Source organism: Xiphophorus hellerii, chromosome 13, assembly GCF_003331165.1.
Source record: "Xiphophorus hellerii strain 12219 chromosome 13, Xiphophorus_hellerii-4.1, whole genome shotgun sequence".
NCBI lineage: Eukaryota > Metazoa > Chordata > Actinopteri > Cyprinodontiformes > Poeciliidae > Xiphophorus > Xiphophorus hellerii.
This window is the reverse complement of record NC_045684.1, coordinates 15465273-15489153: the sequence shown is the minus strand read 5'-3', so window position 1 is coordinate 15489153 and position 23881 is coordinate 15465273. Positions and strand designations below refer to the sequence as shown.

Here is a 23881-nt window from a genome sequence, read left to right as displayed (position 1 = left end):
AAATGGGATGGATTAATAGCTGTATGTTTGGGAATTTGTGTTGTGAATTTCATGCCAATAACTCCTTAAGAAATGCTTTGTTTTTACAGAGAAAATCTTGACATGGTCAATACTTGCTGCATGTGTTGTGCTGTTGAGGATTAGTTCCTTTTATGGGCATTTTACAGCTTTCATTAACAACCAGATGTTTTTCATTCCATTTTAGTGGACCAATATGTGTCACAATAGCAGCAGATAGGCAATGTCTGATTTTTAAAAGCCTCCATACAGTGTAGTGCCAATGCTTTCTATCACAGTTTGTTTGACTCTGATATATGCACAGGAAAAAGAAAAGAAAAAAAAAAACTAACACCACTTTCCTTAAAATAGACTAGAAAGCTGTGCTTTTCCTCTCCATAGCAACAGTTAGGCACTGACTCTGAGTTGACAGAGTGGATTCTCTCAGCTTTTTATTTACTTTGTTTGCGGATGTGAACTATACGTTTTTTTCTCAAAGTGTGGTGTTGCTCATTTGAGGATGATTGAAGAGTTCTGAAACCTTGTTTGTTTAGTTGAGGCCATCTCTGCGTCGTTCTAGAAATGGTGATGCTGTCATAAGAAACATATTGAAGTTCAGACAGCATCATTCCTCTCCGAGGACTAGGTGGGATTAATGAACAATCTGTGTTTGCAGATATTAATATGTGCACTTCTGAAATTATACTTTTATGGCATTAGTGACAAATAGACAATGGTGTATAGAAAAACATGCACAGTGTCTGCTATTGGACTCAGATTCCATCCAGTTAATTCATCCTGCACATAAACATAACTACTGCAGATGATGCTGTGTCTATTTGTAGACGTGGGGTGGACACAAAAATACTGAATAGCATGGGTGCGAATAAACGCAAGCACACACATATACGACGTGTAACATTTGGCGCGGATACGCGGCTGCAGCTCTCCAGATGGCGGGAGCCGCCCACTCACTGCCAGTTGTTATACAATATGTATTGTATAACAGCAGGGAGCAAGGGGCCCTGTTCACAGAAACTACACACAAACACAGACTCATTTGAAGGGTGTCAACATGTTGTCTCCATCCAAATTGATGTAAAAACATTGTGTAGTCCTTGTCTTGCATACAGCATTAAATACTTGGTTTAATCCTCCTGCTTCAGTCAGGTATCATCCAGCCAGCCAGTTGATTAGACCACAAGACTAATGAAGCTGGCCAGCCACTGAGACGGATAATACATTTGTCTGTTTGCCAGCTTTACAGCTGTGCACATAGTCACACAGCTGTTCTGTGAAACATACAGCTGGTCATTCAAAAACCCAAGTAACCAAAAACCAATCTATTTTGTCTGTAGTAATACAAGCAAAATAAATATTTAATAAAACTCAAACTTTGAATGTAGAACTATCCAGTTAGGAGTTTGAACTAGATTTGATCAAATGCAATCTATGTTGTGTAAAATAATTTAGATTGCATGTTGGAAACCTTTGAAGCAAATCTAATTTGAGCATTTTTAGCTACTTATTACTTCTGTGCTTTTAAATAGTTCATATCATGTCTTGTCTGTTTGTTTTTCTTCATAGTATCAAAATTGCTACCAGAAATACTATTTCTAAGTGGTAGAGGTGTCTTTGATGCTTCAGTAACCAAGTTTTGTTAGCCTGTCTGACCAGAAGTGTTGTAATCATCCGTATCAAGACAACATGGCAACTGAAAAACTACTTCCTTTTCTTTTTGTAAACAATGTTGTCTTTCTTCCTGACTCATTACTTCTGTTGCAACATGCTGTAGTGCATGCTGAAGGTTAATGCTCGCAACATCCTTTTTGTGGTGTTCAAGGGCAGGTTTTTAAAGTTATGGATATTTATCATGTACTGAATCTATTTTGGGCTCTGGCCTCTTATCATGTCTTATGCTGTAACAAGACTTCTGTAAGTGCCCTGACCTGTAAGGTTTTGCTTGAATATGAGGTGCAAGTTGTAATACAAAAAGGTTTATGAAAGTAAACTTGCTAGATAAGAGTCAACTGGAGTCTGTAGGTAAAACAGCAGCTCCCTCGCGTCTCATCTGCTGTCACAGCAACGGACGACAACTTGCCTTCCAAATCCTCCAATCACTCTCACATTGTTTGTCTTGTATCTACAACACACCTAAACTTCTGTTCTCAGCAATTGCCAGACTCCTTTTTCCCTCTACCCCAGGTGAGGTGAGCAAAATACAAACATGATGTTTTGCAGGTCTTACATGTGTGTCTGCTCTGACACAGCTGAACTAACCTCCTCAGCATGTCCTGAAATCCTCCAAAGGCTTGGTAATGACTCATTTGATTCCCATATGTTGAGAATGGAATAGAATAGAAATTAATAGATATTATTCCTGTGGTCAAAACTTGTTATATATCTGTAATTCTGTGTTACTAGGTCCATCATTTGCAAGAATTATTTAAATTGGGTACTTTGAACCCATCGTCTATTTGCAGTTTTGTATTCGGAAGACTGTAGATATTTGCTTATTTGTAGTACTTTGACAGTTTTTACTTTGTCAATTAATTCATATTAAAGTATATTTGAGCTACTAAATTGACAGTTATATATGTTCTTATGGGATGGGGTGTTCTTGACATCGGATGTCAAGTAGTTGCATATTTTAGCTTTTTAGAGGTGGCTGTGAACTCTAAGCCCTCCAAATTTAGGGGGTTAATTCCCACACCTTCACTGTTTATTTTCCTGTTTCCTCTCCCTCTCTGATTCCACCTCTCTGTACAGGAATCAGGGGCATTTTGAAAAGCAGTGCAGAAAGGTATTTTAAGAACTGAATATACAATATACAAAATTCAATATACAAAATTAGCTGTCTCACTGTATCTTAATAATATGGTAAAGTACAGACATATTAAAATCAAAATGTTTCCCTGTCTGTGTGTGTATACTATGTTGTTAATGTGTGTGCATTGTGTGTTTTCATGTGAGCAGCTGCAGAGCCATGTGATGATGTAATGAGACATGGAGCAAACCACGGAATCCCCTAAGCACACACACACTCTCCCAGACACGTACCCACACACCTTGCTCTATATATACACAGATGTAATGCACAAAGTGAATGCCTCTTATAGGAAAGTCCCTCCAGCCAAACACTTTGGATTTATACTCACTGGATTCCCTGCAATAAATTGCTGTTGTGACTCCTCTGAGTGCCCCTGCCTTCAACTCACACACAAACTAATGCTTTGGTAGCTTAGATTGGCTCTTTGGTCTATCGTTTGCTGTCCAGCAACATCAGTCTGAATGATGACAGCTTAAAATATACATGATTCATGCTCACTCTGTGTATAAGAGCATAGTTGGTTTCACCTCATGTCTCCAGAGAATGGCCAGGACAGATGAAGATGATGGTACAGAGAGAAGTACTTTATAAAGAAAATAAATGCAACGAGAGGATTTATATATATGATACAACACAGACAAAGATAACCATAGAGGCTTTTTTACAAGTCAAAATATTCCAGGACATGGGCATCACAATCTACAGTCAGGTGGAACTGCTACAGAAGTTATGTAAATGCAACAGCAGTAACCAGATATTTATGTTACTTAATCTTATTTTACACTAAGCAGAAGCTCTGTCTGCGCTGATGAAGATTTACTCACCTTGGGATTCCAACTGACACGTCGAGGGAGTTGGCCCTGTCTTCTGGTTCATTGAGCTAATTGTTATTTGATCACTTAGAGTAGTTCATAGATTGTATCAGGATTAAACTTTCAGTCTAAGAAGGTTAGGCAGCAATTAAGAAATCAAATAATTTGGTAACTTACTCTGTCCTGTATCATTAGCACACTGTATAGTCATAAGTGAAATACTTCTCAATATATTAATAGAAGGGAATTTGAAGCAGCATACGTATTTTATAAATGCGATAAAACGTGGTGTTTCATAAAATATTATTACATTTTTTATGCTTGGACCAACCAAAAAGTTTCTTTAGATAACCCAACTTGGCTTAGATAACCCATCTTGCTCTAAACCAACTGAGATAACCCAAGTTGGGTTGTCTAAAGAAACAAAATGGCGACATGTTAGCAACAAGCTAGCCATTATATGTAATAGATATAATTTGTAACATGAAATTCCCTAAAATATTTAACTTTAGAAACTTCTCTATACATGCAGTATTACTAACTAATGGGGAAACTTTGTGTAAGGCCTCACTGGATACCGGCCAACCCTGTTATGCAAGACTTTGTATTCTTCAGTATATAGACAAAGAAAAAAAGGAGAATGGATTAAAGGAAGTAGTTGCCTGTCAACTAGAAAGGGGTGTTTTGAGATAATGAATGACTAAAGCTGTGATTTTTTTTTTGCTGCAAGAATACAGGCTGCATGGATGAGCTATATGTTTATAGATTCAATGAAATATCACCTTCACAGTGTGAAGGACTAAATGCACTTACACACACAAATAGCTGGTGTTGTAGTGTTTACACTCTCATAAACTGAAAGCCCGTGGCAGCAAGCCATGGTGACCTTCTATCAGTTGACGCCCATTCACAGTATTGATGTTATTCTCTGCTTTTGCTTTCTCTCTCTTTTCCCCACAAAAAACCCCAACCCGTTCAGGTATGTCACACATTCATCTCTTTCAGCAAACCGATAGTCATCCATTGTATTTTCATTGTGTTCATGAGTTTAGGCTGCAAACCTTTTGAACTTCATTCCAAACTTTATTGTCTTATTTTTAGATTGAACGCATACTTCCTACATGTGTCAGCCAGGCATGCCATAGATTGCTATCTTCAGAAGGGTTGTAGAATACTTACAAACTCTCTGCATTGGGTTTATGGGAAATGTCAAGAGATGCTAGCAATTTTAGGTTACTTGCATTGGCTTGTTTACCAGCTAATGGATTTAATACTGTTTAACTGAACATAAAATGCATACTCCAAAAAATTTACATAAGAACCATATTGATGAAAAAACTTGACTTTTGATCCCTTTGAAAAGGGAATTTTGTCTATATTTTTTCAATAATTTCATAAAGTATTTTTAAAATTTCATACAAATTGTAAATATTCCTCCAATATTTCGTAGTAAAATGACATGTTGGAAGGCTTACTGACTCTAGACGTGGCATTTTTTAAGCTGTTGTGGTGAATCATGAACATACCATCATAACCCCATTCAGAGTTGACAATAACATCTATCCTGGCTGATCCTGTCACACCTAAACAGCATAAACCTTAGCGTTATGAACAAACTGAAGACATTTTTTTGGACAGTTTCTCTCAGAAGTATTCCAGAGCACCCCTGAAAGCAGCCTTGGGACTTTTTTTATCTGCATTAATTTAGAAGGTAGCTCAAGTTGAAGTGCCCTCTGTGGTCTCTGTTGTCCTTTTCTCTTGTTAATTACACCACTTCTCATTACAGTATTGTATCTCATGTATGATGTTTTTTTTGTGGAGTTATGTTTACGTAGTAAGGCCTTATTCTGTACAGTGACATACCCTTTTGATAAATTGTTCAATTACAGTCACAAACTTCAGTCTATTATATTGGAATTTTATGTGATAGACCAACACAAAGTAGCACATATTTGTAAATTGATAAAACATAAACTCTGTCAAATAAAAAATATTAAATATGTGGCATGCATTTCTATCTAACTTCCCTTACTGTGACAGAATCAAGTGTAATTGCCCTCAAATGCCATATAATAAGTAAACATAGTCCACATGTGTGAAATTTTATCTCCACTTACATAAAACTATTCTGTAAGGATGTCTGGAGAACAAATGCATTGTTTCGAGTAAAAAAAACCCCAAAAAACAAATAGGTCAGCAGTAGGATATGGAGAAGTTTAAAACAGGCTTCAGTTATGAAATAAGTTCCCAATCATGGCTGCAAACATATCAAGACTTCTCTTTACACATATTATGTAGCTGCAAAAAGCAATTACTTGACATACTGTATATAGGACTGAAAAACAGGCCAGCATTTTTCTAGAACTTCACAGTTGGTAGAGAGATTCCCTAAAAGACCTGCAGCAGCAGTAGTGGTAGTGTTGGTCAGTCACCTAAAATCCTAACATAATGGGTTGAAGTTTGTGGTTAAGAAGTGACTAACTGTAAAAAAGTTCATGGGATATTAATACATTTCCAGGTCATAGACTGTAAAAATAGGTTTAGAAAAGAATTATATGAAAAAGGAGAGCTCTTTGAACATGTTCTCTAATTTGTAGATATAATTTCTTAATCCAACACTCATACATCCTCCTTTATAAAAGACAGGTTTTAAAATTGTATAACCACATTTTTTCAGAGGAGGCCTTGATGTCTATGGTATTCGCTGACAGAGAAAACTGCAGTCTTGTATCGTTTTGGAAAAAAGTCTAATAGTAAATTTACCCTGAATTTACCCTGAACTAATTGGAATTTCAACAGCTTCCAAAGTTAGAAGAATTTTTTAAAGTGCTAATTATATTTTTCACAGTCAAATTAGTATTAGCTGAATTTGAAAATCAGTGAATCTGTACCTCTGTTGATTAGTGACTGAATTTATTGTTTATGCTTCTGTTCTGTGGTCCCAGAGTTGTTTCATCACTGTCACACATCAGACATTTAAATAGAATAAAATAATTATTAATGTTAAAATTGAAAGCCCTGGTCTTTCTGTGTTAAGTAGATGATAGATAAAACTCTCTTTTGTTGAAAAGGTCTCTTTTTTACATCTGCTGTGGCATAGCAACCCATTTGTCTTCTATAACGACATAAATTGAAAGCTTTAGGATAGTCTGTATGCTAATATATTTTATTCGAACTGTGCCATTAAAGGCAAATATAAACTTCTAGACCATAATATGGCTCTATATTTAAACTGTGTGTAAAATTAAGTAACAGCTTGAATCTATCGTCAGCGCGTTATCACCTGATATACCCACAACCAGAAAAACTGTGATCAGCCAGTGTCAGATCCTGTGCTATATGCAAATAGATTAGTGAGAACTTGCTGGTGGACGTCCATGCGTGTGCACGGTTATGACAGAAATACTGCAGAGTACTCAAGAACAGCACAGTTATTAATAGATGTGGTTCAGTGTGTGAATATTGAAAAGAACAAACATACTCTTAAAGGAACATGACACCCTTGAATTCCCCTTCTCTGCTGGGCTGAATTCATTGTTGTGTTTAGTTATTCTTGCAATAAGAAAAATTCCTAGCAAGTAGCTTTGACATATTTGTTGGTTGGAGGGTTAACTGCTGAAACAGGAACATTTGCAATATTTTTTAAATAACTCTACAGCCTAAAGAGGATGTAAAATTACAAGAGATTCAGGTTTAGGTTATTTGTTCAGTATGTACGAGTGTGTGTTTCATTATCATCAGTGTGTTCATGTGCAGTTGCTAATGGATTTTTGGTTAACCAGTTGAGCGTACAATAACTATGTGTCAAACATCCTTGGAGTGCTCATTTGACAAGTGTATTCAGTGCTCATAGGCCATGCATGAGTAAATTGCCTCTGAGACTGCAGCTCCGACTGAACTATAGAATACACAGGCGTAGGAGGAGAAGCCATGGACAAAAGTAGGAAGGTCAAATGAGGGAATAAAGAAGATGCATAGAGCCTAAAGCTAGAGTAAAAGACAAAGCAAACCAGCATGAATGACAACATTTAAAACACATAGACCACACAGAGAAGAGCGAGTAAATTTGTGTACAGATTGACAAAATACAAGAAACAGAACTAACAAGCTCTGCAGGAACATTATTTCCCCAGAACACGCAGATGCTTTAACAACGTAAGCAAATTAGGAGTCCAACCTTATCGTCCATGCAGATAAACGATGAAGATTTACACAGAAAACATTTTCATGCTGCTGAGTGACACTCATTCCCTCGCCTCAGAGAAAAAACAAACAAAGACGTGTTGTGTTTGAATCTCAATGTTAAAAAATACTTAAGACAAAAAAAGATTCTTTTAATGTTTCAGTTGCATTGGGGGGAAAAGCAAAAATGTTTAAAATAATAACCTGCAGTTGTATGCTTACGAACATAGAAGAATATGGGTTGTAGGTTCTGCAACAATTTCTATGGTGTAATAGTTTTCTCTTTTGCTTTCAGATTCAAAGGATCCTTATCTTACGATTTTGGTTTCTGATAAACGTGTGTAAAATTAATAACGCATAAATAAGGTTAAATGCTTTTTATTTTCAAAGGCAGAAATGACAGATTTTAAAAAAAATTTACATTATCTTTATCTGTGGATTTTATTCAGATTTAATTCTCTATTGCTTGAAAGCTACAATTGACAGTTATCTCACAAATAAGTACCAGCCTAATTTGATTTAAAACAATGTCAACCTCAATTGTTTTACATTTTTCTTGGGTTGCTGTTATAAATAATTGATACATTTGATAAATACATTGAATTAATTGTAATAGATAACTTTCTTGTTGAAGAATTCATTTTCTTCCTGGTTTTGTTCTAAAGTATGGGACACTGTTTCTATATTTCTATAAGGACTATATAGATACGTATGAAACGGCCCCTAACTCAGAACTGCAAGTTTAAGACAATAATATTGTAATTCATATGTTGACAAACTGCACATTGGTTTAAACCCTACAATGTTTAGCATTTTTTCAGTAGCATTTATTTTTGATTCCTCTTGGTTTGAACAGATATCTAGAAAACTGGTTAAGATCTGTCTCAGTTTAGTATTGCTACTGTTTAAATTCATCATTTAATTGTGCCTCCATTGCAGGGTAATCCTTCTAACCTGCTTGTAGGTGACAGTTTTATTCCCATCTTATACTTTTAGTACAGTTTGTCTAATTAGATCTTCTTTCTCGTTCTTGCCATCAGTTTGTCTTACTCAGCCATTTCCACTCTCTTCATCTGTGTGTCTGAGATCCAAGCATATCATTGCTTAGGTTCAGAGGAGGGCATTGCAGAGCTCGTCTCCCAGTAGAGTTTACCAGAGTGGGTGTCTGTGTGTGTGTGCCCTACAAGTATTGCTAACTGTCTCGGGAATGCTGTGTAAGTCTTTGAAGATCTACAAATGAAAGAGAGGGAGACAGAAGCTCATGCAGTCTTTTATCACATTCAGCCTCAACTTGGTTTCTGTGTTTCTTTTGTAGTTCTTTTTCTTTAAATTATTCTTTCTGTTATCAGTCTCTCCTCATCTGTCGCACTTTTTTTTTTGTTTCTGTCTGCGTCTTATCTGGTTTCAGCTCAAAGATACTGTTTTCATTCTGCAGTGTTTCAGAGTGTGGTTGTAAATACTTTTAATAATTTTCACTTCCACTGCAGACAGAAGGAGAGATGAAAAGGAAAGATTTTCTAAAACACACTATGAAAACAGCAACCCACCACACGAGTCTGACGCACATTTTCCCTGACACACTTTGGGTGAATGAAAAGAAGGAGATATGCCATGGCTTTTTAACCAGAGAACAAGTGTCTTTGCAATGAACACTTTTTTTTTCCTAAGGTGGTAAGCCAGTGCATGATCTTGTGCAGAACTGACCCATTTTTAAAAGTAGGCCACGGTCAACAAACATCCCTCTAACCTTGGTTGAAGGAAATTACACAACCATACACATTTTTTTAGTACCTTAAAAGTGTTATACAATCCGGTTTTACAGTACCTTGCAAAGAAATTAATTTACATTTATGTGTTTTACATTTGGTCATGTTACAACCACAACATTTAATGTGTTTTATTACACTTTTAATGTTAGATTAGCAACAAGTGGAATATAACTATAAAGTAGGAGAGAAAGGACACAGAACTTTAAATAAAATATATGCATATAATCTGAAAAGTGTGGCAGGTTATGTACTCATGTCTCTTCTAGCTTTGGACCCCTTATTTATGGAGATTGTTCCCTTTTAGACGACTCAAGTCTGCTATAAAGGATGAAGACACTGACAAAAAGATGAACCCTGTGTTTTGTTTTTTTCCTCACAAAAACAATCTTTATTCGCAATCACATGTGAATAAATCACACACAATTCACAATATAAATTTTCACACAAGTCAGAAAACAAAATAGGAAAAAGTTAAGTTTTCTTACCAACCATAACCTCAAAATCTAATATGGCTTCCAAGTGTTTAAAATATAGCAATAGCTGCAGATCTTTATTTGCACATCTGGTGTTTTGTGCCTCAATAAATCTTTCCCACATACAAATACGTTTACAACCTCCATATGGTACCACTGCCTTATGTTGCAAACCGTACTTATCTGAGTCATATAATTGAACAATTTTCAAATTCTGATTGTTATGCACAAATGTAAAACCCAATAAATAACTAAATAATTTTTATTTTTATCTGTATTCCACTGAAATGTTCATTGGTTTTGCTACCCCTATGAGAATGTTCTGAGGGGCGCCACTGTTTCAGCTACAGCATGGTTAAGTTTGGTGTGACGTTCCGACATCACAGTTCTGATGTCAGAGTTAAAAGTAGCCACAGGCGTCCCCGTAGCATGACGCTGCCACCACAGCTTCCTGCATGTAGGCTAGAAAATAAAAATGCTGATCTCGTAGGGTTTAAGAGACTGAATGTAAATGCATGTTTCACTTTTCAGATGTAAACCATATGTCCTTAAAAGTTCACAGTCATGTGGTACTTTGTGTCAGTCTATAACATAAAATCCCATTATATACATTACTTTTTCTGTATGTTTGAGTATCCTAAAGTGAACTTTATCCTCATCAAATACTTTAATCTGGTCTTTTAATTTGAAAACAAACAAATATATGGGATTTATTTAAAAAAAAATTACCAGCATTAGTTAGATGTTCTATAAATTACTGGTTAAAGGCCCTCCAGCCTTTTGAGCACTTTTTCAGACATTTTACCTCATGTGCACTCTACAGATGATGATGCAGTGAAAGCTTTTATTAATATAAAAAATGATTGATTTTCAAGTATTTTTTGTTCCAGTATTTATTCTCCATGTCCTGCAAACCTTCTGAAGTCTCCCAAAGAGTTTAATAAGTTTTGGTTCAGTCGAAAAGGCCAAGCTCCAATTGTGTTTCTCTGTGTTGTGATGGTTGTATTGTGTCTTTGTTGTTTGCTTTTCAATGGGAGGTCATCTGAGAGGAAGGCCAGCGTATTTGTGTGCAAGTGTACGACTGGTAACCCGATGAGACACGTGAGAAGCTGAATGATGTATCTTCTTACAAGTCTCCCAAGGTTGCTGTGCTAGATTGGATAAAAAAAAAAGAACGGAAGTTCATAGAGAGACAGACGATTTTATTTTCCTTCTGAAATAGGTCTGAGATAAATAAAGGCATTCTGTAAAGAGAATAAATTCAATGCAGCCTCTTAATGAAACCGATAACATCCTGGTTTTTCAGAATATATGCTATATTATTGAATGGCTTTGATATTCATGTAGACAATTTTGCAAAAATATTGAGTCACATATGTGTTTATATTTTGTCTCCAAAGAACAATAATTGTATTCTTTTAAAGGGGGTTAGATCGTTATTTATTCAGGCTGTGCATGCTGTCTTTTGAATAGTTGCTGTTCTTTCATTTATTTTCAATCCAGTTTGATCACGATTTTGCTACACTAATTCACTCAGATCTATGAACCATTTTGGCATAAAAGATCATAAAAATATCAAAGACAACAGGTATGGACTGGTTACATATCTTAAGGCATAATTTTACAAACTTGGTTTTAAAACAACCAGAATTTCTGTTGCAGGTCATTTGACAGCCACTAATCTTTATTTTAAGTGTCTATAAATATTTTCTTCCTATCCAAAAATAACATTTTGTCTCATCAAACATAATGTTTGTAGGACAAATACATGATTTTAAGATATATTGAAATGATTTCATACTACTGCTATGATTGATATATTTAACTTTTATTTCTACATGTAACAATGTAAGGGTAATTTCCATTTTTACTAGATTGCTCAGTGTGTTTTTGATAGATGTGATTTTTAAATAAATGTTAAGATGGCTTGCTAATAGCAGCTTGTTAATGGCATTAAGAGCAGAAAAGCAAAAAAAAGGCAACATTCTGCTCAATAAGAACATTTACTCAGTTAGTAAAATCAGTTAAATCAGTTAGTTTTAATTAAACATATTGATTCAGTCTTCCATTACTATCTGCATTTGTAATACCCAATTTTTAAAACAACCTGCTGTTTTGAAAAATACTGTATCTCACTTGGTAAAACAATCGTTAGCTGAAAAAAACTGACTGTAGCTCATTGTGACTAAACGAAACAGGAGACTCTTGATTTCCATATGTATGTCTGTGTATCAAAATGATAAATAAATACTGCCGGTAATATTATTATAGCTTTATAATAACCTGTTGGTTATGGGAATGTCCTGTCAAACATGTAGACACAACCTACCTATCAACTCTACAAAGATGTAAGCCCAAAAGGGAACATTACATTATATCCATTTTTAATTATACAGTTAATACTTATCTAGTCGACTGGGTCACAGGACTCTCCCACTGTTTTAGGTTTAGAAACTTAAAACTTTTGTAAGCATTGTTCTGAAGAACTTACTCACATCTGGTGACATGATTAAATGAAACATATCCAATTTGAACTGCAGAAATACTCCCCTTTGCTAATTAGTTAAAAGTGAGAATGTGTATGACTAATATGTTTTATATAAATATGTGTTGCATCAAAGCTCAGTTTAGAACCTAGGTTTGAAATCTAAAATCTGACTTGCTTTTAGCCTGTACTCTAACATTTTCCATATGGTCTCACTCAATGTGTTTGTTCTGTTTGACTTGATTATTTACTAGTGATTGCATTCATTTTGACAATTCTCAGTTATGTCACAAAATTGATTTGCAAGAAATTGTTAACATATCCCTCATTTCATAATGCTTCACACTGTGAGCTGCAGGACTTGGACCTCAAACACACATGGACATGGACAGACAGCAGCCAGGTCCAATTGTCTGGTTGCCGGGCAATGAGCTCACAGCAGTCGACCATAACAACCTCATCTCCATCAATCAGGCATAGAGTGCTCTACATTACTTAGTAATGATGCTGTCACACACTCTATCTCACATACAGCCGACTCACTACATGCTTATCTCATCCTCAGTTTTTTTTTTTTGACCTTGCTTTGCTCGTAGTTGTGCGTGTCTGCAGCGTGAGTGTTGAATGAGTGTGAATGTTTTGCAAAAATACAGCAGGGGATGATGCAATTTTCTTTTTGTATAAGGTGTATAAATCTTGCACACATACGAAAAGCACTCGCACTCACCTTCACAGACTGGAACTTTAGGTGACATTGAAAGATTTAGTCTATCAAGGTTGTTTATTCTTCAGTGCTCTACAGCACACTCCTGTGGTCGCACCCCTTCACGTTAAGAGTTTCTGTAAAAACACTAGAAATCACTGACATGTACCTCTGTAGCAAACAAATCCTCTGTAGCTTCAAACATTATCTGGAATTGCCAAAAGTGCTTCATTGGGATTTTAAAGGACAAAGAAGCTGTTTTCTTCACACGCATTTTCAACACAACCGTACATATTTAGATTAGTTCATAGATTTGCTTGTAAGAACCTGATTAATCTTGCACAAAGTGTAAGTGCGGTTCATTATTAACTGGAAATACCACCTTCTTGCACTTTAACACAGACTCATAAGTGAAACTAACTCCGGGGTACACACATTCAGAAACACGCCCACATTCTCGAGTCCAGCTGTGCCTTTGCCAGGCACTGGGGTGGGGGGCCAGCACATTGAGGTGAAGAGAGTGGCAAGAACAGTAACCGGCAGATCAGGGCCAATTAAAAATGTTCAGCTCGGTGTGTGTGTGTGTTAAGGCGTGAGTTAGTGTATGTGTCCTTGTTTGACTGCCAAAGAGAGGCTTGGCACAGAAAACTTGCTTCCTTTTCTCTCAGCATGCTCTCTTGATGCAGAAGCAGACACTCACAGACACATTTAAAGTTTGTTGTGCCCATTGTCTCTTTATTGTTTATTTTGTCTGGATGTGTTTATGGTTTATTTATATACTTAGCTGCAGTGAAAAATGAGGGAGGACATGTTTGTAAATCTTTGTGAGAAATAAAATAAAAATTATAGGAGCTTATATATTTTAGGCATCACAGGTAGTGGTTGCCAAAAACGTTGTATCGTTAAATTTTAACTCCTACAATAACATTCTTAATAGCAGAGTGTTATAAAGCTTATTCAAACCTGAACTCAGCCATGGTAATTTAGTTGTTTGACTAAAATGGTCCCAGAACTAACAAGGTTGTCGTTTTTATGTCATTTTTTTGCGTTTATGTACTGCAGCTGTGAATAAATTACTGAACATTTGCTGCCATCTGTTGAGCAGAGCTATGTTATAATCAGTACAGTAATAAAATGTCTGTACTTAACAACAAGACAGCAGATCAAAGGAAAATTGGACAATCCAGATCTTTAGTTGGTTTAGTTGTTTAACAAAGATTTCCAGGCCTTTGTGCCTCTCCAACTCTTTCCTTCCTCTGTGTCTATTTAGCGGCTGTGTGCAAAGTCGGAGATGACTTGCATAGTCTTATAGTCTTTTTCAGCAGTTGCCCTACTATAACTATTGCAAAAGCTGTTGAGAACATTGTTTTACAAATTTAAGATGACCTAAATGGAACTTCTGAAAACCCTTAATACACATTTCTTATTAAGGAGGACCTGCTGTTCGAGTGAAGCAGGTCCATATATAGGTGGACCCCTTATATATTTTCCTTGCTCTGGTCATATTGAATGTTTGGATTAAGGCTTTGGGTGACATGACTTGTGTTACTGTAAGATTGTGATAGCCTTGGAAAATTGAACTGTGGTTGAGGGAGGCATTTCCTCTACAATTCTGTGATGGTCAGCCACTTGGATTACACACCCACAAAAAAATTCAATGCATTCTTCTGTCTTAAGAAACTAAACAGCTGTCAGACACTACGTCAGCTCCTGAGGCATTTCATCTATGCGTACGTGTTCCTGTGGTCGTGATTGTCTGCAATGCCTTTAACAAATGAGCTGGAATTGGCCTGGGTCAAGGTAGAAAGGAGAGAACAAAAAAGCCTTGCTAAACATGAACATTCAGTTTGGGTTTGGCCTTTTATAAGGTGTATTTTCTCCACTCTTATCTTTTTTACATTATATTTGTCTTGCAAAAGATCAAAATTCAAGAAAAGAAGAGCCTCCTGAGAATAAATATTTTTTGACAACTTAGTGCCTGCAGCTTCAAGATAGACATTTAGAACAGGCTACTTTGTTCAACAGAACTTGTGCATCAAGAAAACATTTTGCAACCACAGTGCCTGTACATCTGGCGAAGACTGAATGTGAAGAATGTGATCTCTAAAACAGATGAAGTGATGGTTGAGTGGACAGAAGTATTCATAGTCTAAATATGCCAGCATGCAGTCTAGCAAAGAGCAACACTCACAGAGAGAACATTTGGTCCAGATCACTGCACACAGTTGCAGAAACACATGCTTGATCATAAACTTATTACTCACTTTGTCCAAAAACAGCAAAAGGACATTCACACAATGGATTGAAGATTTGCATACAAATCACCCATTTGGTCCATCAATAGCAAAAAAAAAAAAAAACACTCAGGGGTCTATCTTTAATTTGTAGCTGTGAACAATTTATTAACTATTGTGTGAAAAACTGCAGCCATAAAGCAAATATAAACTGCAAATGCATTTATTGGAATTTAGGTTTCCCACTTCCCTACCTTAAAGCCCTAATAGGACACAAGCTCATTTGTTTTCAATCATTACACTGATGAAAGAGCAAATAACAATCCATTTTAAGTTTATTTTTTTTGTTAGGGTTTTGGTTGCCCTAGTCACCTTTATTAAATGGCAGAGAAGACCGGAAGAAGGGCAGGGAGAGAATCTAACTTGGGGCAACTGCATTGAGAACTGTAGCCTCTGTTTGTTGTGCGTCTGCTCTACCATTCAGCCATGAGGCACAATGTTCAGTTTTCTTGCACAGATCATTAGATTTTATTATTATTCTTTTTTTTATATAGAATCCATAATGCCACAAAATCCTTTGGAATGAAAAAAAATGAGATCACAGATTCTCCACTGTACTTACCATGTGATGTTATTACATTTTTTATCCTTCATAACCCCAACTTAATACCTCATTCATTCAAATTTGTAAAAGTTAATGAAGACATTGGACATCCTGGAATTGTTTTGTACTCGAACTCAGTCACTGTTGATTATATCACCCCAAACATCCAACTTCTTTTTACTCCTTAAGAATAAAACAAGGTTTCAAATATGTCTCTCAAACTGATGTTGTGTCAATTTTTGATAGATAAGGCTACTGCAAAACAACAGTATACAAGGAATGATTTGTAAGAATTAAACTACAAGATTATGATGCTCAGAGTTCATACAGAAGCACAAGAATGTAAAAGTATTCCATTCAAGTGGCATGATTGTTTCTCCGTTCAAATCTGAATCATTTTTCCATTCCCATAATAGTTCAGAGTAGCTAATGGACTGCTGTCCCTCTGTAAATTTCTGACCATCTCACTGTGTAAAACCCCATCAGTTCTCTCGGGTTATCAGGTGCAGACCTTTTAGCTGTTCCCAAAATTAGATCCAAGCCTTCTGAGGATGCGCTTACTTACTGAGGCCCTGTTCTCTGAAGCCAGCTTCCTGTAGACCTCAAATCAGAACAAAATGTGTATGAATTGGAAAACAAGCTCAAAGCTTTCCTGTTCTCACGAGTACACAGGTGTGTTTTTCTTTTTTGTGTTTATTTATATGCACTTTTAAACCTGAATCATGCCTCAAATTCTCAGTTTTGATAAAAGTCATGTTGGATGCACACAGATTCCAAATTCATCAACAAAAGAGGTCTGTATATGCACATTACCTTACTGGACTTGTGCAGACATTTCAAGAAACCTAAATCTTTCATTTATTGAATTATCATAAAGCCATACTGTAAACATTTTTAGATAGCATAGAATAACTTTTCTCTTGTGTTTTTCCAAAAAAGTTGGTGAATGTTTTTTTTGGTGCATAACTCAGTCTTTGTCCTGCTTTGCTTTTATCCTCATCATCTTCCTCCACCCTTTTTGCTGACCTTCTTCAGCTTTTTATACTCCCTGCTGTGCCTCGCTGGCTTTGCCAGTGTTGTTCTCCCAGTGAGTTTGTATATCTGCCTCTTCTCTGCCACCATCTGTTTCTCTCCATCTCACTGCTTGCCGGTCTATTTCATTCCTATTCCTCTCTTTCTGTGTTCTTAATTCTCGCCACTTTTCCTTCTCTTTCGCTTTGGATTTCCTCTACATTTCTAACCATTTAGCTATCTTTCAATTCGTTGCTACATTCTCTGTATATCATCTGATAGATTTGATAGATTCCTTTGCTAGTTGGCATTTTTCAATCTATTCCCTCAGTAGTCATCCACTTTTTTCCTCCTATGACTCCTCTCTGGAAACAACTTTGTTCATTCAAACCCTCCTGCTTTGTGTGTAAAGCCAGTTTAATTCATGTAAAGGCTTTAGTTTAGCTCTACACTAAAACCCACCACAGAATCCGATTGATTTTCTCACATCTGACATTGGATATTCATTTTCTCCTTTTCTCTCTCTGCCTCACTGTTCCATTGTTGTACTTTGTGCTCACAGTAGCTCTCAATCCTTTGTAGAATTGAGTCGTCATGCATATTATAAAAGCGTGCATGGAAAGGCATCTCCTGCTGTCACTAATGTATCCTTCAGACTGTAATTCCTGCCTTGGTTGCCTGTAAGAGTGCTTTAGAACAATAAGAGAGTCGCCCACATTCACTCCCACTCTGCCAACTCCTTTTTTGTCTTTGTCACACTCATAAAAAGTGGGTCAGTAGGATGTGTGGAATCCCCTAAACATTCACTGGCACCCCCCCATCCTCCCTACTGCAGCTGATTAACAGCAGGGAGTTTGTGCCTTGTTTCTCCGTAACATCCACATCATTCCAAGACAACCAGATTAATTAGTCCCACAGAGTATGTGTACGCTGTCGACAATCACCTGACCTGTCTGTTACGGTCTATGTGGGTGTTTCTCAAGTCGCCGTGTTGCACATTTGATGTCTTTAAAGCTGATCTGGAGATACTTTTAATTTGACAGGTCCTAGGTGAAGTGCAAGTGTAAAACCCATCAAAGAGAATGTTTAAGTGTTTGAACAATAAATTATGTCCCTATCTATAAGAGCTGTGAATCTTGGCTGATCTCAGTCGATTAGAATAATAACTGTCAGTCATCAGATGTATTTGCATCTTCTGATTATTACCCTTCATATAAAACTAGGCAGTTTCTTACATTATGCAAAAAGACATGAAACAACTTTCTTTTTCTCAAAATCCTCCATTAAATCAGACTCCATTAGTTCTATACTTTAGCAGAATCATTTCTATTTGCTTTTGAGAGGAAAGATTTTCTCCAAATTCAGAAGTTTACTTACACTAACACTGGTGTTTAAGCAGATTTTGGAAACCTGTTTGATGGTGACATCAGGAGCACACCATTTTACTCTCTTACAATTTTAAAGCTTTGCTTTAGGAACGTCGTTGTGACGTTATTCCTCTGATCACATCTTGCTCTTACAGTTTGAGTACTGTCAGTATCTCTGTGTTAATAATTTTAAACGTCACAAAATTAAACATCTTAATATTTAATCACTCCTGCTTAAGCAGTGTTTGTCTGAAGAATGACTGATGAAACACTAGGGGTGATTTTTTCCCCCTCTCTTAGGATTTTTAATTTTTTTTTTTTAGAATATGACACTTTTCTGAGTTTCATTTCCTTCCATTGAAAAAACCATCACCAACATTAATATAATGTTATCTTCAATTTTAAGCAGTGCAGCATAAATATTTCTCTTTAGGTGTTTTGACCACAAATCTCTTTTGCTAGCCTTTTGTAGAAAATGGAAACAACATTATATACTAACTTTTATGAAAAGAAAAATCATCCTTATTCTTTAACTGCAAAGTTGAGTTAGGGTTATGTTATAAGTCTATGTTAAATTATCTATAATTCCTTAAACCATTGCTGTCTCTATATAGATATAAAATAGTCTTTCCTTATGCAAGGTGTGCTGTGTCGTGATGAGAATAGGTTAGTGAAGACAATTTTTTTTTTCCTCAAGGCTTTTTGCCTGAAATGTTTTTTGAAGGAAGTGTTAAAATTCACACTTTATGGTGGTTAATAACAGCTTTGCAATTTGTGGCTCTCACTAGCAGACATACAGATACATCCTGAGCTTTCTCTACGAAGGCATTCTTCAATGTGTTGTGTGTTTTTTTCTTATGCTTACAAGGATATATATTTTGTTATCAAAGGTTAAAACATCACATCAACGCTATGAAATGTTTTATTCACATGTTTAGTTTAACATTTGATGTTTTTATTTTCCAGGGAGTGCTGAGTCCCTCAGTCCACGTTCCTCATTGAGGGATATAGTCTGGAAACCTCTCCATGGCCTTGGCTGCCTGCTGACAAAACCAGGAAGTCTGGAGCAGTTGTGGTGAATGAGGTGAGAATGGTAACATTTGGCATTTTGAATATTCAGCTACTTGTGTTATTAAGCAGTTCCTCTTCAGATATGGATAAGTTAGCTGCAGGTCAAGTTGTGTCTCTAGCTACAAGACAAGGCTCACTGCTGAGTCATTACAGACAAACTGCTGTCACACTGCTGTTCCAGCCTAAAAGCTGTAAGTCTGACTGTCATGTTTAATCTGATGTTATTAGCTCTGGCATCAAGGACTTTCCAGCCTTGTGTTCTGCATTGCCAGGAGTCCAGTTCTACTGATAAACCCGTCAATCTGACAACTGCACAGATGAATGTCGAGTAAAGTGAGTTTGAGATTTTAATGGAGTGGCACCTCATAATCTCAATTTTGTTTCTTTGCTTAAGCTTTGAACCACATCATATTACAAGTATAATTGAAATCTTATAGTAAGTGGCTTTCTTGTCTAATCTTCATTATCTGTTATGCAGCATAATTAGTTGACCAAAACAATATGATGTATCACTTATTCAGTCAGCTGCTCTTTGACGTTACAGAGATAGATAAGAAGGTCTCATTCAGATGCTCAAATTAAGCCAGTGAGACTCAGCTAATGAAGATAACAAGATTTGTTTACTGCATTCACTGTGATTGGAGGAGATAAATCTTTAGGTTAACTGAAACCAAGTTTGCTCAGAGACAGTCTGAAAGATTCCATGAAACCCTAACTATAGAAACAATTTTATTCTCAAAATACCGGAAAATCCACAAAGTACTATGAATTCTGCATTTGAACTGCTTACATTTATTATTTTTGAAGAAATGCTAATCTCAAGGGAAGACGTTCTCACTCCTTGTCTCCACTGAGAGTTAAGATTGCAGGGTCAGTTGCAGAGTGTAGCAGCTTTGGAGCTGCTGGCGATTATCTAACAGACGTTTCAGCTGAGCACATATGTAAGGTCAAGGATATGAACCCAGGCTTTTTTCAAGTGAGTCATGAAAATCAACTTAAACAGCTATTTTAGTTAAGATAGTGGCATTTTTTTTTTATGACTTTTGAAATTATCTGTTTCTTTGCTTTATTCAATAGAATAAATTGTCAGCTGCTCCAGATTTCCCTTCTAAAAGATGAGCTTTACATTGCTGTTTTTCTGTATGATTTTTTGTTTATTTTAATATTTAACACGTGAAAAGCTGCTTTGTTAGTTGCTTTAAGCCGGGGAAATTCAACATAAAGTTATCATGGAAAACATACTGCACTGTTCATTTTGTGCAATGGAAATAGTTTTTCCAACTCTGTGGGTAATCATTTTATACAATGACTAGAAACCTTTCCAAAACTGAGTTACCAATAGATTGTGGCAATCCAAAGAGACAACTGGGAGCCATTACTTTAGTATTTGTGGCTATTATTTTGTCCAGGTAATACTTTCATTAAAAAAGAGTCTCAACGTTATGGAATAATAATTCATTCTAATGGTTGCTCATTTCCTTGTGTGTTTCGATGCGGCACTTTTAATGTTATAAAGACATTTTTTTTGGCCAACTCATTCCTGAAGAGTTAGTTATAAGAATGATTTGGTTTCTGTTCCCTTGTGCTTTTTCTGTATCTAGTTTCTTGTATGTCAACCTATTATTTCCTCAAAATGTTGCAACGTTTATGAGGACAATGCATTGGCGGGTTGAGCAGCACAGTTTATTAGGTGAGCTGCACCCATAAAAAAATTCTTTCTCTCATAGCTATGCTATTAACTCTTGTTTGATGTTGTCTTAGAAGAAACAAGACATCTTAGCAATTTATGAATGTACACATTTAGCAAACAAGGGCTGAGCATTGCGCAGACAAATTTTATGCCATCACAACCACCTCATACTCTCCATCAAATTGGTCAAAAACTGATGGGGATAACATCCCATTCCTCAACTGTCCGTTGTGTAAAGTTAGCCAATGTGATTGTGTTGGTAACTCTGACAAGAATAGCACATCCAAGCTGATCCTGCAAGTGACCAATGAGGCTGAGATTGAAATTAATAACTGACCTTACATCCACATTCTGGAGTAATTCTTTGATAAACCCCCCGGCGTAGGGGTGACAAATGACTTCCTGGTTCCTAAGAGTGGATATAAGGGATTGCTGCCAGTCATAGAGTCTCATGTTGACATCGATCTGCTTTGACATGACCTCCATTGATGACTGGAAGATTTCATCCCACACCATCACAATACCACCTCCAAAATCTGTTTGCCATTGACAGAGAACAGTTGGCAAAATTTTCATGGTTCAACTCACTTACTCAATTGTGGTACGCAACCCACAAATTCATTTTTCTTACAATCCTTTCACAAGCTTTCCAATGGCATAAGGTTTACTTCCTAGAAGCACTGCTACCACAAAAATATATTTCCTTTTTTGTTCTAATTTTATTATTTTTCACTTTGACTGTGCTCCTTTAAGTGAGCAAGACTGTTCTTCACACTTCAAGCTCGTTTTTTTCTGCCGCTCAAACAGTAAGAAGTGTGAGTGCCTTTGAGAGAGAGAGAAAAAGAGTTAGTAGTATCCTTGGCCAGCCGGGGAAATCTTGGCTCCAAGGCGTATGGGAAAAGTGCTGCTGGCAAATCTTGAACTAAAGCATTCCATTATGCTGTCCTCTTGAAACACACACAACCCTACTTTTTTTTACTTAAGATGTCATCATGTTTGCTTGTTTGTTCTGAACCGCAATCTGTACGTTTTCTCATCAAAATTATTATTTTACCATGCCATTTTTATATTGTATAACTGTTCAAACAACAAACACTTCAATGTTCTTTATGTCTCCTTGTCTCTCAATAATTTTCATATATGTGACTAAATACACACTCACACACACGCACACTCACTAAGGGGAGAAAGACCAAGTGCCTTGTGCAAAGAGGGAGCTGTTGTAGTACTATATTATGCCTTGAGGCCCAAAGCCAGGGTTTAACCATCACTCACTCACACAGCATTCAGCACAATATCCTCGAATCAATATCCTAAGCAGCAGGAGGCTGTCTGCATGAGTTGTATTAGCTAATAGACCTCTCCTGTCTGTCTTTCTTTAGGCTGTCTATCTCTTTCTTGCTACTACACAATGACATCATCATTGGCTTAATTTACTTGTACCTTAATCCTGATTCTATCCCTCTGTCCTCTTTTCTATACACTTCTCACATCTTTTTTTCCTTCTCTTTCACCTCAATGTCTAAAATAGTGGACAGCAGTAGAGCTCACTGGTCATTCTGATTTAGATGTTCACATACATTTCCTTAGTATTTGGTAGAAATGCATTTAATCTATGTGAATTGGATTGAGTTTTGAGTATTATCCCAGAGGTTTGCTGAAAGTTTGGCTCCGTTTTTGCAGAACAGGTGCTGCTGAGTCTAGTTTGTTTTAGCTCTTGGGCAAATTGTTACTTGCTGTTGAATTCTATTCTATTCTATTCTAATTTGAGGGACGATAACAAAGTTGTAACACTTTTCCATGAAAATGCTCGTCATCTTTGTGAGGTGGTAGATTTTTGATTGCTTCACATCCTCACTGGATATTTCATTATTTAGTTGTTTTCCATTATATGTTCAGTTGCATGTATATTATTCACAATGATGATCTGTCATTTATGCTTTATTGGTTGCATTTATTATGAAGAACTCCTAGTGAAGGATATGCTCCTGATTATTTCTGATTAGTTCCTGTTTTCTAAGCCAGACAGACGTATCTCTAATTTGAAAAATAAGAAAAAAAGTGGACATATTGACTAGTTTAACAGATAAACTCTGAAGATAGGAATGGGGCTGGAATCTATCAAATCTGACATTTGCAATGCGCCTGCAAGCCTGAATGCTTAATTGCGCCATTAGAGATCAACTACTTTGTGCAAAAATCTAATTTTAGAATGCCCCACACAGATTAATATAGTTCGAATTTAGAATAAATTATTTCTGTTTTTCTTTGCAAAAGCTGTGTTTTGGAGAAATCCCTTCTTCTTTCTACCTGAACTGAGAGAGCTGGTCAGATTTAAAAAGACAACGCACATGTTCTACATACAGTACAGACCAAAAGTTTGGACACACCTTCTCATTGAATTCAATGAGAAGGTGTGTCCAAACTTTTGGTCTGAACTGAGTACAGACCAAAAGTTTGGACACAACTGTGTGTCCAAACTTTTGGTCTGTACTGTACATGAGTTTGAGTAGTGTTCATCAGGCAGGATTCTGTTTTGTACTTTGTGTGGCTATTGTGCGGGGTTTGAAATTTGTTTGGATAATGGTTGCATGCTCTCTAGAGTTGGCCTTAACGTAATATGTGCCTTGCTGATGTTGACGACTACTGGCTG

The 23881-nt window shown here is 36.4% G+C and overlaps 1 protein-coding gene across 4 annotated transcripts in view; it reads left to right on the top strand.

Annotated features, from left to right (window-relative positions):
• Positions 1-23881, top strand: part of atxn1a (ataxin 1a) — a 104214-nt gene that overhangs the window by 49051 nt on the left and 31282 nt on the right. For 2 of the 4 annotated variants that reach the window (XM_032581660.1, XM_032581661.1), the window contains exon 3: positions 19434-19551. The gene's annotated coding sequence lies outside the window, so the exon portion shown is untranslated. Of the gene's footprint in view, positions 1-19433; positions 19561-19766; positions 19872-23881 lie in introns of all 4 variants that reach the window. The other 2 variants (XM_032581663.1, XM_032581662.1) reach the window with 2 other exon arrangements.